The sequence below is a fragment of the Aquarana catesbeiana genome, linkage group LG02 (genome assembly GCF_042186555.1).
Source record: "Aquarana catesbeiana isolate 2022-GZ linkage group LG02, ASM4218655v1, whole genome shotgun sequence".
In the NCBI taxonomy this organism is placed as follows: domain Eukaryota; kingdom Metazoa; phylum Chordata; class Amphibia; order Anura; family Ranidae; genus Aquarana; species Aquarana catesbeiana.
The window spans coordinates 423,171,571-423,191,063 of record NC_133325.1 but is presented as its reverse complement, the minus strand read 5'-3'; the positions used below and the strand labels follow the sequence as shown (position 1 = coordinate 423,191,063).

General features: G+C 45.2%; 1 protein-coding gene across 2 annotated transcripts in view; it reads left to right on the top strand.

The window, feature by feature from the left end:
* The first annotated feature begins 15,386 nt into the window (after nucleotides 1-15,386).
* RCAN3 (RCAN family member 3) overlaps nucleotides 15,387-19,493 on the top strand; it is a 67,068-nt gene continuing 62,961 nt past the window's right edge. For both annotated transcript variants that reach the window (XM_073615478.1, XM_073615477.1), the window contains exon 1: nucleotides 15,387-15,508. The gene's annotated coding sequence lies outside the window, so the exon portion shown is untranslated. The remainder of the gene's footprint in view (nucleotides 15,509-19,493) is intronic.

Sequence of the window (19,493 nt, the reverse complement as noted above, 5' to 3'; positions counted from 1 at the left end):
TAGAAAGCTTAGGCTGGATCATAAATACCAAAAAGTCAGCCTTGAGACCAGCTCAAAGTCTAAAGTATTTAGATCTGATCCCACATACGGTACGGTCCAAGAAAGGGTATTTTTGCCACCCGTAAAGATCTGTGCCCTGAAGGATCAGGTGTGTCAGATAAGGGGCCCCAGACAACCCTCCATTCGGCTCTGTATGAGTCTTCTATGGAGGATGGTGTCCTCCTTCGAGGCAGTGCCCTATGCCCAGTTCCATTCCAGGCCTTTCTTGTTGGCTTGGAACAGGAGAGGACAAGGTCTGGATTATCCAATGTTCTTATCTCTCCGGGCACGCTTAAGCCTAAACTGGTGGTTGCAGGATCAGAACCTGCGAAAGGGAAAATCCTTCCCCCCTGTAACTTGAAGAGTACTGACTACAGATGCCAGCCTCTTAGGATGGGGAATGACCCTAGAGGGGCTTGCAGCTCAAGGGAAATGGTCAAGGACAGAACAGATCCTGCCCATCAACTGCCTGGAGTTACGGGCAGTACGTCTGGCCCTATGGCCCTGGACGGTGGAGCTTCAGGACTGCCCTATCAGGGTTCAGTCAGACAATGCCACTGCAGTGGCCTATATAAACCACCAAGGCGGTACCAGGAGTCATTCAGCTCTGAAGGAGGTGAACCACATATTAGCCTGGGCAGGGGAACATGTGCCGATTCTATCGGCAGTCCATATCCCGGGAGTAGAGAACTGGAAGGCAGATTATCTCAGCTGCCAGCAGATCTGCCCGGGGGAATGGTCGCTACATCCAGGGGTGTTCCAGGAAATTTGCCAACGTTGGGGATGCCCAGAGGTTGACCTACTGGCATTCAGGTTCAACAACAAGCTATAGCAGTTTGAGTCCCGAACAAGAGATCATCTGGCCATCGGAGCAGATGCTCTGGTAGTTTCATGGAGCCAGTATGCCCTAATTTATAGGGAAAAAACTGCGCTAAGAAAAAACACAATAATAAATATGGATGGACCAGTCTGAAAAGCAGCAATTAAATGTGAGCTATAGCACAAACGCAATAGGAAGGAGAATAATTGCGCTAATTACAGTCCATATATCCAATTGCAGGGAATAACAGTTCCAGTGTTTGTATGTGGTTGAAAAAACTTCAAAGGAAGACAACACACTGATGCAATCACAGATATATGTCCCACCACCTCATAGAAAACATGCTTACCAGATAGCAAGCAAATTAGGGCAGATGGCTTTAACCCAGCCCAGGCCTTTGCTTTTCACGATCAGGATTCAGCATACAAGTTGATGTAACCCTCAATTGGATACCATAGATCCGTGACTACGTGGGAGATAATTTGACAATCAGCCCATAAAAGAAAAAATGACACAGACCATAGTGTGACACTGTATAGCACACGGAACACCCCAGTGATGTTTAATGCAGACAATTTAACCGCCACCACACAGAGAACACGCTTACAAGACAACCCACAGGGATAAGCATATGGCTCAAGCCCAGCCCAGGCCTTTGTTCAGCAGGAGACCCCAGGATGATATAAGCTGATAGATTCCTAGGTATTTCACTATATGATACGAAACTCCGTGGATAGTGCATCAATATTCAGCCCAAAAAAGAGATATAAAGTGGACCATAGCGTAATACTGTCTACAACACGATTTAATAGATCAACCAATAATTTTGCACTTACATTTAAACATCTTAAAATCTCATAGAAAAAATGAAGCCGGCTGGCTACAAATTCAAACTCCCGTCCTTCTCACGAGATAGATCTCATCAGATCTATTGCTGCATGGGTCGTCCAAGCTATTGAGGCAGGAACAGCGCACTCAACCAGAAGTGTCTCAACTTCATGGGCAGCCTCACATCACGCCTGAAGTGATCTGCAGGGTGGCTTCCTGGTCATCAATCCATACATTTATGTCTCATTATTGTGTTGAACCAGCTGCTCTGTTTTCTGTTAATTTTGGTTTGAAAGTACTGTCGGTTGATGGTGTTAATTAAATCTTTGTTCAGCATTTTGCCCACCAGAGTGTGTACAGCGAGTTATTTCCCACACATTGCTGCCATGGAGTCTGTCAGGAAAATGGAAAATTCCTATCAAATACTTACCGTAATTTTCCTTTCCTGATGGACTCCATGGCAGCAGGAGTTCCCTCCCAATGGCTGGAGTAGGCTAGTTATTGAACACGGTCGCTGGCTGGGAGCAAAGATTTATGGGAGTAGAGTCCTATAGGGTAATAGTGGAGGCGGGACTAAACCCACACGTTGCTGCCATGGATTCCATCAGGAAAATTACGGTAAGTATTAAGTATTTCATAGGAATTTTCCATTTTTCTGTAGCTCCTCTATAAGGCCCTGTACACATGGTCGGACATTGATTGGACATTCCGACAACAAAATCCATGGATTTTTTCCGACGCTTGTTGTCGGAAAATCCGATCGTTCAGAACGCGGTAACATAAAACACGTACGTCGGGACTATAAACGGGGCAGTAGCCAATAGCTTTTGTCTCTTAATTTATTCTGAGCATGCATGGCACTTTGTGCATTGGATTTGTGTACACACGATCGGAATTTCCGACAACGGATTTTGTTGTTGGAAAATTTTATAGCAAGCTCTCAAACTTTGTGTGTCGAAAATTCCGATGGAAAATGTGTGATGGAGCCCACACACGGTCGGAATTTGCGACAACAAGGTCCTATCACACATTTTCCGTCGGAAAATCCGACCATGTGTACAGGGCATTAGACTAAAGCCTTGTATACACAATCAGATTTTCGGCAGGGAATTGTGTGATGACAGACTGTTGGCCTAAAATCCAACTGTTGGTACGCTCCATCAGACAATTGTTGTTCAACTTTCCACCAACAAATGTTGGATGGCAGGCTAGTAAATTTTCGGCAGGCAATGGTCTGTTGTCAGATTTTCCTATCGTCTGTACACAAGTCCGTCACACAAAAGTTGAAAGTACAAACACGCATGCTCAGAATCAATGCTCACCAAACACGACATTAGCAGATGGTGCCCAAAGGGTGACACTCAAGAGCTGAAATTCCTTGTAGTACATCACTAAGTTCGTGTTTGTTGGCCAACAGCTGTGTACAGTTTGTATGCAAGACAAGTTCCTGGCACACACCCTTCAGACAAAAGTCTGACGCTTTGTTGGCCAACAATCTGATCGTGTGTACCAGGCTTAACTCTATTTTTTTGCTTGCAAGTTTTTTCTTATTTTTCTGTTTCTTCAGTCAAGCATTTTCTACATTGTTGCTGGAGCCTTGTCTCGAATGCAGCTATCTGGTGTGGCCGTCCTTAGCCTGGCTTTTAGCGTGTCATGTCATACTCCACTGGACTGGATGTTGTAGTATTAGCCTGGAAGTGACCTTCGATCAGACTTTCTTTTGTTAGCAGCGGAGTGCTTACCAGGTCCAGAGCTGTTTACATTGCCTTAGCACTTCATCAACATCAACATTCACAACAATACCTGCTGGGGGAGATTCCACCATCCATGCTGTACATCTCTGAAGAATCCCTTCATGAGTAGGCTGGTCAGGCCAAGCACTGTGCGCTACCTCATTTAATTAGGGTGCTGGTCATCTTCAAAATTCCCTCTTTCCTTTGTCTCGGGACTAATGCTGAGGGACTAAGTGCTAACGTCATCCACTGGGAAGAGTATCATGCACCGTGCTCTCTATCATGCCTTAGGGCTCCTTCACACTGGCAGCTGGTACAAACAGGTGGCTAAGTGAAGGTTTTACTATCCCCCAACCGCACACTGGAATTCTAACGTTACAAGTTGACAGGGCTGTACATGTGCTGTGTGAATTTGAAATTGGGCTGAGATCGATGGGGCCACACTGCAACCATGAGCCAAACACTTGACTCTCAGTTGCGCCATGCTCCCACAATGTAAAATTGCTATTAAGCGCTAAAAAAAAAAAAGTAAAAAGCAGCATCAGAAGATGTCAGCAGTGCTTCCTGAACACCTGCCAGCCACTGCTATACCACCCCTTGAAAAACAATCCACTGTGGATTTTTTTTCAGAGGGCAGTAAGCATTACCACCTGTCTGAAATAAACCTTATAGCATTGAGGAAGCATCTCCCTGCTGCTGTCCCTGCTTGCAAGAGCAACGTGGAATTCCAATCTTCTCCCAATTCCTGATAACTATGATTTTTGTCACCTCCAGCCATTTTACCATTCTCTACTACCAGGGGTCCAGGATTTGTGAGTGCCTGAAGCCTTGCCCTTATACACTGAGGCTTATATTGCTTTACCACCATGCGTCTCCAACATGTCTCATTCTAGTTACAGAAAGAAAGGACAATCCTGCTATACTCCACTAATGGCTCCGGGGCTACATGCAGCATGCCTACTGAGGATGCCAATGTCTACAGCCTGCTGCACTCCTATAGTCTGTTCTGTCATTGTAGTCCTCTCTCGTGTGTGGTCAGTTTCTCTGCCTTTTTTGCTAAAGTTTTTACTATTATGCGATACATTATGACCCAAATTGACCCAAACTCAGACCACAGTGGCTGCTAGCATGCTCCAATGCTTTTCCCCGCAAGGCCAAAATACAATACCTGTTGGGGGAGATTCCACCATCCATGCTGTACAGTATGGTGGATGAAGAAATGTTTGTTTTTTTTCTTTTCCGCACGCAAACTGGATGGACAAAAAATCTACACGTATTTGTGTATATTCAGTTTTTGTACCAGACTTCAAAGTATTCTCCCTCATTATATGTAGAGAAAGGTTATTTTTCACTTCTCCACATCAAGATCCACCAAGCATGGCTCTATCCACCCACAAAGTCTGCCAAAACTTCAGACAAGCCCTTCCATAGCATGAAGGTGAACCCCTACTTTTCAGTGTTGTGAGATGTTTGTTAACATTTGTGGATAATTGAACAGTGGCATCTTTGATGTTTGGATGTAAGAGGTAGTATCCTAGGGTTACTAGTTAGAGTTTTGCTCCATAGCCTCTCCTTGATTTCTCACCTCCAACCTTCATGTGTCACTGCACAGATTAGCTCTTCTGGATCAAGGTATCATTGCCTCAGTTCCTTTGGCAGAACGGTTTCAGGGGTTTTACTCAAACCTCCTAACTCTCCCCAAACCCAAAGGGGCCATATGGGCCCCATCTTGCATTTCAAAGCTCTGAATGTCTTAATTTGAGCCCACAAATTCAGCATGGAATTCACCAGGTCTGTGATCACGTACCTTCACCAGGGAGACTTTCTGGCTTCTGGGTACATTAGTAACATGTACTTGTATATCCCCATCTTTCCCAGTGCTTCAACGTTTTCTGTGGGCTTCTAAACTAACAGTTGTTGGCCCTGCCCTGAAGTCTTTCATCTGCAACTCAAGTGTTTATCAAGGTGCTGGCCCCATTATTAGCTCTGATTTATTCTCATGACATATCCATAGTGGAATACTTATACAACCTCTTATTAAAGGAAAAGTGGGATGGTCTCTGTCGGACCATGTAGCCTTTTACTGTCCAGACGTTACAGTGGTTCAGATGAATCCTGTGACTTCACAACTGCTGAAACTGGCTCATCATTTGGTGTATTTAGGACTAGTCCTGGACATGCCTCAGGCTAGAGTAAAAGATTTTGCTACCAAACATTTGAAACTGGCTACTACATCTACCTTGTAGTGTCTGAAAAACATATCCAGGGACCAGCTTCCTGTTTTTTAGATAACTTCCACTGGAACTCTCAGGGAGGCCCACAATGTTGCCATGCCTTTTGTAGAATATGTTGTGCTTTGTGGAGGGGAGGGTATGGCCATTACCCATAAGCAGCTATAAATAGTCTTTACAGTTCCAGATGCAATGGTTTTGTGGATGCCACCTTGCCCTTTCTGTATCCCAATGGAAAAATAAGTCATTCCAACTGCTTTAATTAAGTTGTATTTTTCAGTTAAGTAAACACTTGCCTGACCAAGTCCAGCTTATGCCTACAATTATTCCTCCTCTGACACTGTATTTGGGGGGAAAAAAAGGCAGCAGCCATTCCATATCAAGGTGAAATCTTGAGACTCTACCTTAGGTCCTAACACCACTTTAATGTATAAAATATTGTCCAACAATTTTATGTTGTATAACTTTCTCCTCCTAAACAATTTACCACTTGAATGAAAGGAGACGCTAGTCCAAAAACATGTGCACGGTCACCATCCTCAACTTCATCCCGTTTGCCCCGCTGCTTAGACACTTTTTTTTTTGCAGGATTCAATGATGCTGAGGGGAAAGTCACCCAGGAGACCCCCAGGAGTCACTCAGAAGCACTAGAGCAGTATCCTTTATTGTAGAGTTTCTGTGTCTTTGGGCCTCATATGTGTGTGTTGAGCATAAGTGCATGACTATGGTGTTTTGGTGTGAGTGGAAGGCACCACCGCCAGTAGCCTGTAAAACTCCATGACAGCTGCTGTTGCTGGATGGTGCACCAATTGGCAGTAATGTTTGGCACAGGAAGTCTGTGTTTTGGGCATTCTTCCCTGGGCACATACTGCCCGAAACATTAGTATTACTTGGTGCACTGTACAGTGATATAGTAAGTAATAAAGTTTTGGCAAGACACAAACTTATCTTCCTCAGGAGTAATCATCAAGCCCCTTGAGTGTGAATAGAAAACAATGTATTTCAGGCTGGGTAATGCACAAATGCATGCCTAGTGTAAATAATCCGTAATGGCACAGGAACCTACATATCACTGTTACTTGTATCAGTAAAAAAGCTGGATAGATGCATTTCGATGTTGTAATGAATTGGGTAGTAAAGGAATTACTTTTTACCCTAAAATATTTTCTATATAGTTTACAATACATTTTTTAAAAATTTGTTTACAGTATATCCAATAACAAAGTGAAATTAAATGCAGTTATACTTACAAAAGATTATCCCATTAATGGTCCAAGAATGTAGAGCTAAAGGCAAAACATTTTCTTCATTTTGGATAGTGTAAGGTTTAAACCAGGCTCGCACTCGAGCCTGCGGATTCGAACCCACACATTCCTTTGTGTTCCCATGCGATGCGATTTTGCAGCCTATTAATTTGAATGGGCTGAAAATTGCATCAGAACGCAGAAAAAGTAGTGCATGTACTACTTTTAAAAATGTGCCTCACCAAATTGCATGGCACTGCAGTAACATGCTATTTGGTGCCTGAAAACACACTGCATTCGCAACCTGTGTTTGGGATGCAGTTAAAGGATAAGTTCACATTTTGTCACATGTTACACCCATATTCTGGGTGTAACATGTTATAGATGCACCAGCCTCCGCACTGAGCTTGCTGTCACAATCTAAAAAAAATCCGAGCTGCGCGGGGCTCTGCCTGGCCACGTCATTCATTCCCAGAGTTTTGTGAATGTGAAAACACGCAAGCACCACCAGCCTTTGCAGCTGTTGACATGTAGTTCTCAATGAACTAGCAGGGCGCTGTTGATCGCTCTAGTAGTTGAGCTTCATTGAGCTTCCTTACATTGTGTAACTGCCTGCCTGTATTGGAGGTACAAACACACAGCTACGCACACAGTCTGCAGGACTTTGCCATTACACCCACAATCTACTGATCATGGGGAACAATGCTTTACAGGCTGTCATAAATTGGTAAGACCAGACTGTGTGGACTGCACAGAGAGAACCAAAACGCATGTAAGTGAATATAAATGTTTATTAAGGTAAGTGAATAATATGAATACAACCACCTCCAATATGACACAGTGCAATAAACCAACCAACAGACAGAGACCCACAAATAACAACAGACAGATATGTACAATAAATGGGAAATACCAGGATCATAAACAATAGCCAGGCCAGGGTCATACACAGAGGGTCAGCAGATAAACAAAGGGCAGTTCCAGAATCACAGCCGTAAGCTAGGCCAGGCTCATTAACGGGAGATCAGCAGATGGGGTAGGAACACAGGACAGGGAGAGGATGGACGGATCAGACTGCAGGGCAGGGATGCAAGGTAACAGGTGGGACAGGATAGGGATCAGGACAGGGAGACAGGATCAGGTACTCAGGCAACAGGTTCAGGTCTTCAGACAGCAGGTTCAGATCAGGACACAAGGAAGATACCAAATCGATGAGAGCAATCATCAGCCGGGTATTTATATGAATACCTGTGATTAGCTTCAAGTGACACCTGAACACAGGAAGTGCTGTCTGCTCCACACTGCCAGAAGACATCCGCTGGTGGACGTCAGTACTTCGGCCCAAAGATGACATAACACCAGCAGGGAAAAGCTCTCCTGACAGTTCCAAACTGCCAGGAGACCTCAGTACTGCATTCCAAATGATAGATATTACCAGCGGATGGAACATTTCCTGACACAGGCTCCTAACAAAAAAATTAAAATAAATGCATTTTTCTTTATCGTACATAACGGGACACAGAGCCATAGTAGTTACTATGTGGGTTATAGACCACCTTCAGCTGATAGACACTGGCACACCCTAAGACAAGAAGTAGACTCCCTATATAACCCCTCCCACTACTGGGAGTTCCTCAGTTTTTTCGCCAGTGTCTTAGGTGTTGGTCACGAGTAAAGATGTGCTGTGCTGAGCTCCACTGGAATATTCCTTGCTGGGGCAGGCTATGCAACCGGATCCATTCAAAGTGTCTTTTCCAGGCCGAATTGAAAGGTACCCAGGCCTCGTGTCAGAAGAAACGAGGTTTAGCCCATAACGCTTCTCTTTTTAGAGAACTGGACCCCGGGATCCAGTGCTTTGTTTTTTTCAGCCATGAAGTTTTCCTGGCGGGGTGCTTTACGGGTCCAGGAGTATGGATCCCCCGATAAAAAGGGGCCCCAGTTCCTGAAGGTTTTTTTTTAACGGAGCCCACCGTTAGGGGTGAAGATTGGGTCTGTTGGTTTTACCACAGAATCCCTGTGGCGGGAAATATAAGTGAAGATTTCTAAGGAATTTTAATTTCTCTGATGAATTGTCTCCTTTAAAAAGTACATGTTGTCATGCCTAAAAGTCACCACTGGGAGGTGTATAGAGCACATACCTTTAATGCTTTCCTCAGATCACTCTGTAATCAGCAGAAGCTGCGGACTTCCCTCCGGCGAGCAGTCCCAGGCCTCCGGTAAGGTGTTGAGGGGGGATTTTTTCCTAAAACACCCCCCACCTGGACAAAAGCTCTCCCCCTCTCTCTGGATAGAGTGGGAAGCCAGAAACGATCAGCGTCACAGCCTTCTCGCCGCCCCCCCCCCCACACAAATGCCGATCCCGTCGGATCGGAGGCCCGCGGGAAACGTTCTTTTTTGAAAAACAGGAGGGGGGGCGCGGTAGGAATATGGAGGGGGCGTGGCTTAGCGCGGCATTGGCGTGCGGCAACATCCAGTGCGGAAGTACTTTTAAAAAGCTCAATTTTGCTGACTTCAGCTGTCGGAGGGACACAAGAGCAAAAAGGGGGTGTGTAAGTGGTGACACAGGCATTCCCTTGGCACATTTACTAAAGCACCAGGCTGAGCACTAATAGCAGCGGCAGTTGCTGGACTATTTGCTCAAGCAGTGGGTGCAATTTCTTCTGGTAGTACCTCTGCATTTGTGCATCGGGCTATGGTCAGAAGAGAAGGTAGAAACACCCCAAAAAATGGCTCAAGAGGGACTCCTTCAAGCTCTAAAAAGCCTAAAATCATCTCTGCAATGGCATCCTCCCCTGAGAGATCTGAGGTGGATGGTCAGAGTAAGCGATCAGGGCTGTCAAATGTTGCAATTGTTTCCAACACTGCAGCCCCTGTCTATATTACTGAAGAGGTTTTTTTCCGCAGCCATGATAGGTTTGGAAGATAGGTTAGCGGCTTTAATGACAGGTCCCCTTCCATTACCCAGGACCCTCAAACTGAGGATCTCGGTGCAGGGGAAGATGAATTTCCCTCAGGGGAACATGAAGAGGCTGATGACTCAAATGCAGAAGGATCAGCTTCACAATCTGATTGTTGGTGCAATCTCTTACTGAGATGGTCCGTTCCACATTTTTGCTACCCTTAACTGAGTCGATTGATAAGCCCACTTCTTGTTTGGGTTCGCTAAAGCCTCCTCAAGCTGTGAACGCCTTTCCTGTCCATTTATTGCTGGAAAAGCTTATGTATTCTGAGTGGGATCACCCAGAGAGGCAATTTTTTCATTTAAAAAGTTTTCAACACTTTATCCTATGGAGGAGAAATTCACTAAAAAGTGGGAGATACCAGCAATTGATGCTGCTATATCCTCTGTGAATAAAAGTTTGACTTGTCCGGTAGACATTGCTCAAATGCTTAGGGATCCAACGGATAAAAAGTTGGAATTGCTATTAAAAAACATTTTTTCTCCGGCAGGTTCAGTGACTCGGCCTGCGCTGGCAGCAATTGGGGTATGTCAATCCTTCAGAGACCAGTTTAAACAGGTGCTCAAAGTTATTCCTGATCAGCAGGCCCAGGATTTAGCCGAGCTACCAGCGGCGTTATGTTTTGCAATATACGTCATGAGAGGTTCTATTCTTCAGGCCTCGCGCCTTAGGCTTGGGCTGATGCATTTGCGTAGAATCTTATGGTTGAGAAATTGGTCAGCTAAGGAGCCATGCAAAAAGCTCCTGGCTAGTTTTCCTTTTCACGGTGAACGGCTGTTTGGGGATGATTTGGATAAATACATCCAAAGAATTTCTGGTGGAAAAAGTACTCTTTTGCCAGTTAGGAAGAGGAGTAAACATGTTTCATTTAAACAAGCTCCTTCTCCATAGGGGCATCAGCCTCCAGGCAGCCACGACGGCCTCCGCTGTCAGGTTCAAGAGTTAAACCTCAGGGTCAACCCCAGGGACAAAAGAAGTCCTGGGGGAGGAAACCTACAAAACAAAATACTAACTTTGGCCCTGAGGGCCTGGACATTCAGAGAGGTGAATCATATCTTAACGTGGGCAGAAAACAATGTACCTTGCCTATCAGCAGTCTTCATTCCAGGAATAGAAAATTGGCAGGCGGACTACTTGAGTCACCAGCAGTTGTTCCCGGGAGAATGGGCCCTTCTCCCCGATATCTTCCTGGCAATATGCCAGAGATGGGGGATCCCTGACGTAGATAAGTTTACGTCCAGGTTCAACAAAAAAACGCTAGGTTTAATGGTTTGGCTATTGAGACCCACATTCTGAAGAAGCGTGGGCTATCAGGTTCTGTGGTATCTACCTTGTTAAATGCAAGGAAACTGGCCTCCAGAATCATATATTATAGAGTCTGGAAGGCATATGTCTCCTGGTGTGAATCCAGGGGTTGGCACCCCAGGATGTATGTCATAGGTAGAATCCTTGACTTTCTGCAGATGGGGTTAGAGATGAAGCTGGCCTTGAGCACTATTAAAGGCAAGGTCTCGGCCTTATCGGTATTATTTCAACGATCACTTGCTTCGCATTCTTTGGTGCGTAGTTTTATTCAGGGGGTAACACGGCTTAATCCTCCGGTTAGGTCACCCCTGAACCCTTGGGACTTGAATTTAGTTCTGTCGGCGTTGCAGAAACAGCCTTTTGAACCCTTGGTCCTTTTGATAAGAAAACTAATTTTTCTGGTAGCCATATCTTCTGCGAGAAGGGTATCAGAGTTGGCTGCTCTTTCTTGTAAAGAGCCATATTTAATTATTCACAAGGATAAGGTAGTATTGCATCCTCATCCTAATTTTCTACCGAAGGTAGTGTCAGGTTTTAATTTAAAAAAGGATATTATTCTACCTTCATTTTTTCCAGAACCCTGTTCTACAGAAGAGAAATCACTACATTCTCTGGATGTGGTGAGAGCAGTCAAAGTCTACTTGAAGGTGACTGCTCAGATTCAAAAAACAGATGTTTTGTTTGTGTTGCCTGAAGGTCCTAAAAGAGGACAGGCAGCATTGAAATCTACTATTTCTAAATGGATTCGGCAAGTAATTGTTCAAGCTTATGGTTTGAAGAGGAAGATTCCACCCGCTCAAATCAAAGCGCACTCCACTAGGGCTGTTAGTGCTTCGTGGGCAGTGCATCACCAAGCCTCCATGGCTCAAATCTTCAAGGCCGCAACTTGGTCTTCAGTCCATACATTTACCAGATTCTATCAGGTGAATGTAAAAAGGCGTGAGGATATTGCCTTTGAGCATAGTGTGCTGCAGGCAGCAGTATAAGTCCTCTAGTCTCATGGTGCCCTACTTTTATTGTGTCTCCCTCCCCTCAGTTGGCATTGCTCTGGGACATCCCACTTAGTAACTACTATGGCTCTGTGTCCCGTGATGTACGATAAAGAAAATAGGAGTTTTATAACAGCTTACCTGTAAAATCCTTTTCTTGGAGTACATCACGGGACACAGAGGTCCCTCCCCTCTTCTAATACATGTATATTGATTTGCTACAAAACTGAGATACTCCCAGTAGTGGGAGGGGTTATATAGGGAGTGGACTTCTTGTCTTAGGGTGTGCCCGTGTCCATCACCTGAAGGTGGCCTATAACCCACATAGTAACTACTATGGGTCTGTGTCCCGTTGCTGATTACTCCTGAAAATATTAACAGCCTGGCTTTCCTATTGACCCTCCTGCTTCAATACATTAATTATAGGCCTGAAACAAGTAAACAAATTATTTCCTAATCAAAATCATCCTACTTCTCTGGGTCATTAATAGTACTGAAGCCAGTTGTCTGCACAATAACCAGCCAAGTAGCAAAATGCAGCTACAAAACAATTAAATCAGTTTGTTTTTAACTGCCTTATGGCAGTCACGACATTGCAGGAAGAGTTCTGATTGGTCGTTCTAAGTTACTATAATTTGAACAATGATGTTTTACTATATGATTCAATCATATTTGTTGAAACTGGGGATTTTAAAAAATCTGAACTGAGTGCAGCAAACTGTCAGATTCAAAAAATGATTATGCAGGGTAGGTTTGACTGTTCTACAGACACTATCAAGTACAGTACCTAAAAATTAACCTCCAGGTTGAGCGTTTTATTTGTATTATTATTTCCCTTAATATGAGGATTGTTTATGATCATTATGATTACAGTGACATACAGTGTACACTAATCATATATCCATGCTTACCTACTGTATATGATCTACTAAACTCTATACAAGCATGTATTCTTGACTCAAAAAAGTGCCCTCTATTGCTCTCAGCCTCCTCCCAATCTCCAGATGTTTTTTTTTTTTTTTTGCTGCTGCTGTGATCTGACTTCCTGTTAGAGGGTGGCTACATTCCTTCTCCATGGTCCCCTCTGTATGTAGGAACATAGCCACACTCTCGTCCTCACTCCCAAGATGGACTATGGGATTTGTAGTGTACATAGAGAACTGCATTTGACCACAACTAACATGCACTGCCATACCTCCCAACCGACCCTGGTTCGCCAGGACCATCCCAGAATTTGATCCACGCCCCGGGGTTCCGGCGAATCAGGTCTGAGTTCCAGAACGCCTGCGGTGTGTGCGGGGCGTCTTGGTTCCCACACGCCGCTAACTAAACTTTGCATGGCAGCCGGCATCTCTCCGCGACTGCCTCTGTGTTTTCCTGTACACAGAGCGGAGTGCACTGAACCCGCCCCTCCTCCCTCTGTGTTTTCCTGTACACAGTGGAGGAGGTGGGGAGCAGAACGCGGCTGATCTGAGGTCTGTGATGATGGTGGATGGAGCTGGGATGGGATCAGGATGGTGGATGGAGCTGGGATGGGATCGGGATGGTGGATGGAGCTGGGATGGGATCAGGGTGCTGGATGGCGCTGGCATGGGATTCAGGGTGGTGGATGGAGCCGGAATGGGATCAGGGAGATAGATGGAGCTAGGATGGGATCGGGGGATGGATAGAGTTTGGATGGGATCGGGGGGATGGAGCCGGGATGGGATTTGGGGTGGTGGATGGAGCTAGGATGGGTTTGGGGGAATAGATGGAGCTGGGAATGGATAGAGTTGGAATGGGATCGGGAGTTGGATAGAGTGGGGAAGGGATCGGGGAGGAAGGATGGAGCCGGAATGGGATTGGGGGAGAAGGATGGAGCCGGAATGGGATGGGGGAAGGATGGAGTTGGAATGGGATCAGGGGGAAGGATGGAGCCGGAATGGAATGGGGGGGAGGATGAAGTCGGAATGGGATCGGGGGGAAGGATGGAGCCAGAATGGGATCGGGGGAAGGATGGAGGCGGGATGGGATCGGGGGAAGGATGGAGCTGGAATGGGATCAGGGGAAGGATGGAGGCGGAATGGGATGGGGGGAAGGATGGAGCCGGAATGGGATTGGGGGGAAGGATGGAGCCGGAATGGGATCGGGGGGATGGAGCCGGGATGGGATTCGGGGTGGTGGATGGAGCTGGGATGGGTTTGGGGGAATAGATGGAGCTGGGAATGGATAGAGTTGGAATGGAATCGGGGAGGAAGGATGGAGCCGGAATGGGATTGGGGGAGAAGGATGAAGCCGGAATGGGATCGGGGGAAGGATGGAGGCGGAATGGGATCGGGGGAAGGATGGAGCCGGAATGGGATCAGGGGAAGGATGGAGCCGGAATGGGATTGGGGAAGGATGGAGCTGGAATGGGATCGGAGGAAGGATGGAGCCGGAATTGGATCGGGGGGAAGGATGGAGGCGGAATGGGATCGGTGGGATGGATGGAGGCGGAATGGGATCGGGGGGATGGATGGAGCCGGAATGGGATCGGGAGAAGGATGGAGCCGGAACGGGATCGGGGGAGTGGCATCCTCTGGTATCCCTCATTCTGAAATTCAAATGTTGGGAGGTATGCACTGCTCATTCCAAACAAACAGAAGTGAGGGGAGAAAAAGGAGAGGTTCAGGACCTCATGGAGAACATTATAATGAGGCAGAAAACCACAGTAAGAAACAAAAAGAAAATTGCAGGGCCATTAAGTTGTGGATGTGTATGGAATATTTTTGGAGAATAAGGATATTGTTTGGTGTCACTTCAAGGAAAAGTTTGATGCCAACAACCTACTGATTGCAGGAAAAATAAAGGAGCAGCAATACACTGATATGTTATTATCTCTGCTTGCTTTGCTTTTTCCTCCTGACAGCACATGTAACAGAGCTTATAGCTTCTAGTGCTGCCCATTCTTCCCCCAGGCCAGTGCTTCTGTGAAGAGATGACAGAAAGCTGCAGTATTTCAGAGAGAATGACATTCATAGTTGCTTAGCAGGCATTTACTTGCTGCATCACTTTTCACCATTAGATGTCAGTATCACACCCTTTATTGTTCTATACATATATTGTTTCCGAACAGTTTTGATTATTGCATAAAATATTCTGCTCTAATGCCTCAAACCTCGCATACTGCAATTCTGCTATCTTCATTTTATTTTTTTTATTACCTCTTAAACTATTGAATGATTGGCGCAGGTGCAGCAGTTCCTGTATTTAGAACGCATGCTTAGAGCACTTCCTGTGTTTGGAACGCATGCCCTATGACATCACTTCTGGTTCCCGGGATGTGATGATTGCGATCCTCAGCTGTGTCTTTGACAGCTGTGAGGGATCATGTACTCCAGGTAGGTGTTTACTGCTTGCTTCTTCTTTGAATGTGTGCAGGCTTGTCTTGGATGCTCCCTTCTTCCTTGTCTATTCTTTATGTTATTGGCTTGTTTGTGTTGACCTGCTGTGTAATTCAGTGTGGTAATTGTATGTATTAGGTGGGGGTACTTATTTAGTCCTATATTAATGCACAATCTGTGATTGAAGTTCTGTTCAGCACTTTATCCTTTATTGGTGCTTCTCCCAGTATTTACACTCCAGTCTGCCCTTGCTTGCAGCTAATTCTGTACTGCCAAGGTACATTTCATATCTGATTTTTAATTCATGATTATTATTGTTTGATTGCATTTGGGTTTACTGTTTTACATTTTATTTTTAATCTTTTTTTATGAGTTGGGGAATTAATGTATTCATAAAGTAATTGGTTGCTGCTGCAATTTAATTTGGTAACTTTTGATATTTTAATAAAGCGGAAGTTTAAGTATGGCAATTTTTACCAGTTGGGACCAATTGTAAGTACACCCCATGTGCAAAAGTTTTAGGCAAGTGTGAAAAATGCTGTACATTTTTCAGAAATAGAAGTGTTCATAGTTATATTTTTATCAATTAAAAAAATGGAAAGTAAATGATCAGAAGACAAATTCAAATCAATATTTGGTGTGACCACACTGCCTTCAAAACAGCATCAATTCTTCTAGATACACTTGCACACAGTTTTTGAAGGAACGCGGCAGGTAGGTTGTTTCAAACATCTTGGAGAACTATAGATCTTCTGTGGATGTAAGCTGCCTAATATATTTCTGTCTCTTCACCAGTGGCGGCTGGTGCTCAACATTTTGGGGGGGCGGCAAACCAACAGCACCCCCCCTCCCCCAGCGGGAGACGGCCATACCCCACAGGAGAGCAGGAGATGGACTGGAAGGCAGCGATCAGCCTCCCCCCACAGAAGACAGACGGGAAGGTGGCGATCTGAGGCCTCCTTACCTTAGGAGGCTGATGACGAGTCCTGGCCGGGATGACACTCTGATCTCCCCTCCTTCTCCCTCCACTGTCCGAGCCAGGGAGTGCTGGATGTGGCTGCAGGTGAGCCGTTCCTGGAGACCTCGCTCCGGGGTCGTTGCTTCTCCTTCCGGCCAAACAGGAAGTGGGTCCTGAGACCCACTTCCTGATTGACTGGGAGGAGAATCAGGAATACAATAGCAAATATTAATGATTTTTTTTGTCACATAAGTGGGTGGCCTCAGGCTCTAATTATGTTCTTTAAATAAAAAAAAACCCTTTGGAATCCATGCGTCCGGTGCCCTGCATGTATTTTAAGGGCCGGGCGCATGGATTAGGGGGGGCGTGCCCCGTATTGACGGGCCACCACTGCTCTTCATGTAATCCCAAACAGACTTGACCTTGTTGAGATCAGGGCTCTGTGGGGGCCAAACCACCACTTCCAGAACTCCTTGTTTTTCTTTACGCTGAAGATAGTTCTTAATGACATTGGCTGCTACAGAATAAATTTGTCCTGCTGCAAAATAATTTTGGGACCGATCGCACGCCTCCCTGATGGTATGGCATGATGGATAAGATCTGACCAAATCTTCAACTCCATTAGTATAAATGCAGCCCCAAACTTGCAAGGAAGCTCCACCAGGCTTCACTGTTGCCTGCAGACACTCCTTATTGTACTGCTCTCCAGCCCTTCACCAACAAACTGCCTCCTGCTACAGCCATATATTTCAAAGTTTTACTCATCGGTCCAGAGTACCTGCTGCAATTTTTCTGCACCAAGTTCCTATATTTTCATACATAGTTGAGTCGCTTGGCTTTGTTTCCTTGTCGGAGGTATGGCTTTTTGCCTGCAATTCTTCCATGAAGACCACTTCTGACCAGACTTCTCCAGACAGTAGATGGTATACCTGGGTCCCAGTGGTTTCCACCAGTTCTGTGTTTATGGCACTGCTGGACATCTTCTGATATACAAGAGAAGTAAGCATGCTGTGTCTTTCATCTGCTGCATTAAGTTTCCTTGGCCTACCATTGTGTCCACGGTCCTCAATGTTGCCCATTAGTAATGCTTCTTCAAAAGAGCTTGAACAGCAAATCTTGAAACCTCATTCTGCTTTGAAATCTTTACCTGGGAGAGACCTTGCTGATGCAGTATAACTACATTGTGTCTTGTTGCTGTGCTTAGTCTTGCTATGGTGTATGACTGTGATGTGAAACTGTCTTCCATAACCTCACCTTAGTAGCAGAGTTTGGCTGTTCCTCACCTAGTTTTAAGCCTCCTACACAGCTGCTTCTGTTTCAGTTAATAACTGTTTTAACCTACATATGAAATTGATGATCATTAGCACCTGCTTGGTATAATTGGTTCTGATTTTAATCCTACAAAATCCCTGACTTTGTGCAAGTGTAAGAATTCATGCTGGTTTGAAGCCAAAGAGAAGTCACTCCAAATATTGATTTGATTTAGATTTTTCTTCTGTTCGCTCACTTTGCATTTTGTAAATTGATGAAGTATATACCGTATTTATCGGCATATAACACGCACAGGCGTATAACACGCACATTCATTTTAAGAGGGAAGTTTCAGGGAAAAAACTTAAATTTTAAATAAGGAACTTTGAAGCAAAATAAGGGTCAGTGCCCATCTGCAGCCTCACCATTGCCATCAATGCAGTCTGATCAATGCCCATCTGCAGCCTCACAAGTGCCATCAATTCAGCCTCATCAGTCCACATCAATGCAGCCTCACCATTGCCATCAATGCAGCAGCCTCACCATTGCCATCAGTGCAGCCTGATCGATGCCCATCTGCAGCCCAGAGGAGACAGGGAGGGGGGTGGGACGAGCGCCGACAGATTACATACAGATTACATACAGTGAGAATCTCCTATGATAGACAGAAAAGTGGTCCAATGGAGGCCTAGGAGACAGGAGTTCTCATTACAGAGGCCGCCAAGTAAACAGGAGATGCTCACTTTATGTAATCTGACGGTGCTCGTCCTAAAGCCCCCCACCCCCCCCCGTCCCCTCCGAGGCAGCTAAAACTGAAGTATTGGTGTATAACACGCACGCACTATTTGCACCCAATTTTCATGGTGAAAAAGTGAGTGGTATGCGCAATAAATACAGTATATTTTTTTAACACATTCTTTCTTTACACCTGCACAATACTGTGTGTATGTGACATACTTGCGGGATCCTCATGGAAGCTGGAAATCATTGTATCACAAATCGCTCATTGCCCCTAGCTTTTGGGTCCCATGCCTAGTAGCTACATCGTGACCACAGTTTTGCCTTTTTTTCAATGAATGCAAAGTGTTCTCTGATAGGAAGAGGTGGAGAAGTGACATCACAATCTTCACCATGTCCCAATCAGAGAACACTTTGCATTATTTGAGAAAAAGCAAAGGCACCCATGCCACTCTAGAGACCTTCTGTGTTCAGTAAACAGTGGGGCAGCCGCTCGGCATAGAACCCAGAAGCTGTGATCTTCTGGTGCTATGGGGGTTAAAACAAGCAGTTGACCTGTGACAGGCACTCGAGTACCAACTATGCTCGCCTTTTTCACCCCCTCCCTCCATTCATAGAAGTCATACTATAGCTTCTAGGAATGAAAAGCGATCTATGAATGGAAGGAGACGGACCTTTTATTCATTCACTCGTCCTCCATTATGGCTGCAGAGTATGAGAAGGGGGCATAGATCTTCAGATTTCCACTATGATAGCCAACACCAGCACACGGGACACTGCACATTAAATGTTAGTAACATCCCTTTTGCTAATTTTATCATTTAAAAAAAAAAAAATTTGGCCTTTTAAACTTGGTCACATGTAACTATCCAGGTGTCATATTAGATGCAGAAATTTGCAGAGTAGCCCGTATTGCATACAGTCAGTGCTGTCCTGTTTCAGGTGTTGCTGATTGTAGTCTGTATACTGAACATAGCGAGTCACTCACTTGTCACCTCCTCCACTCTGAGAACATTTTGTATCCTTTTCAGTAAA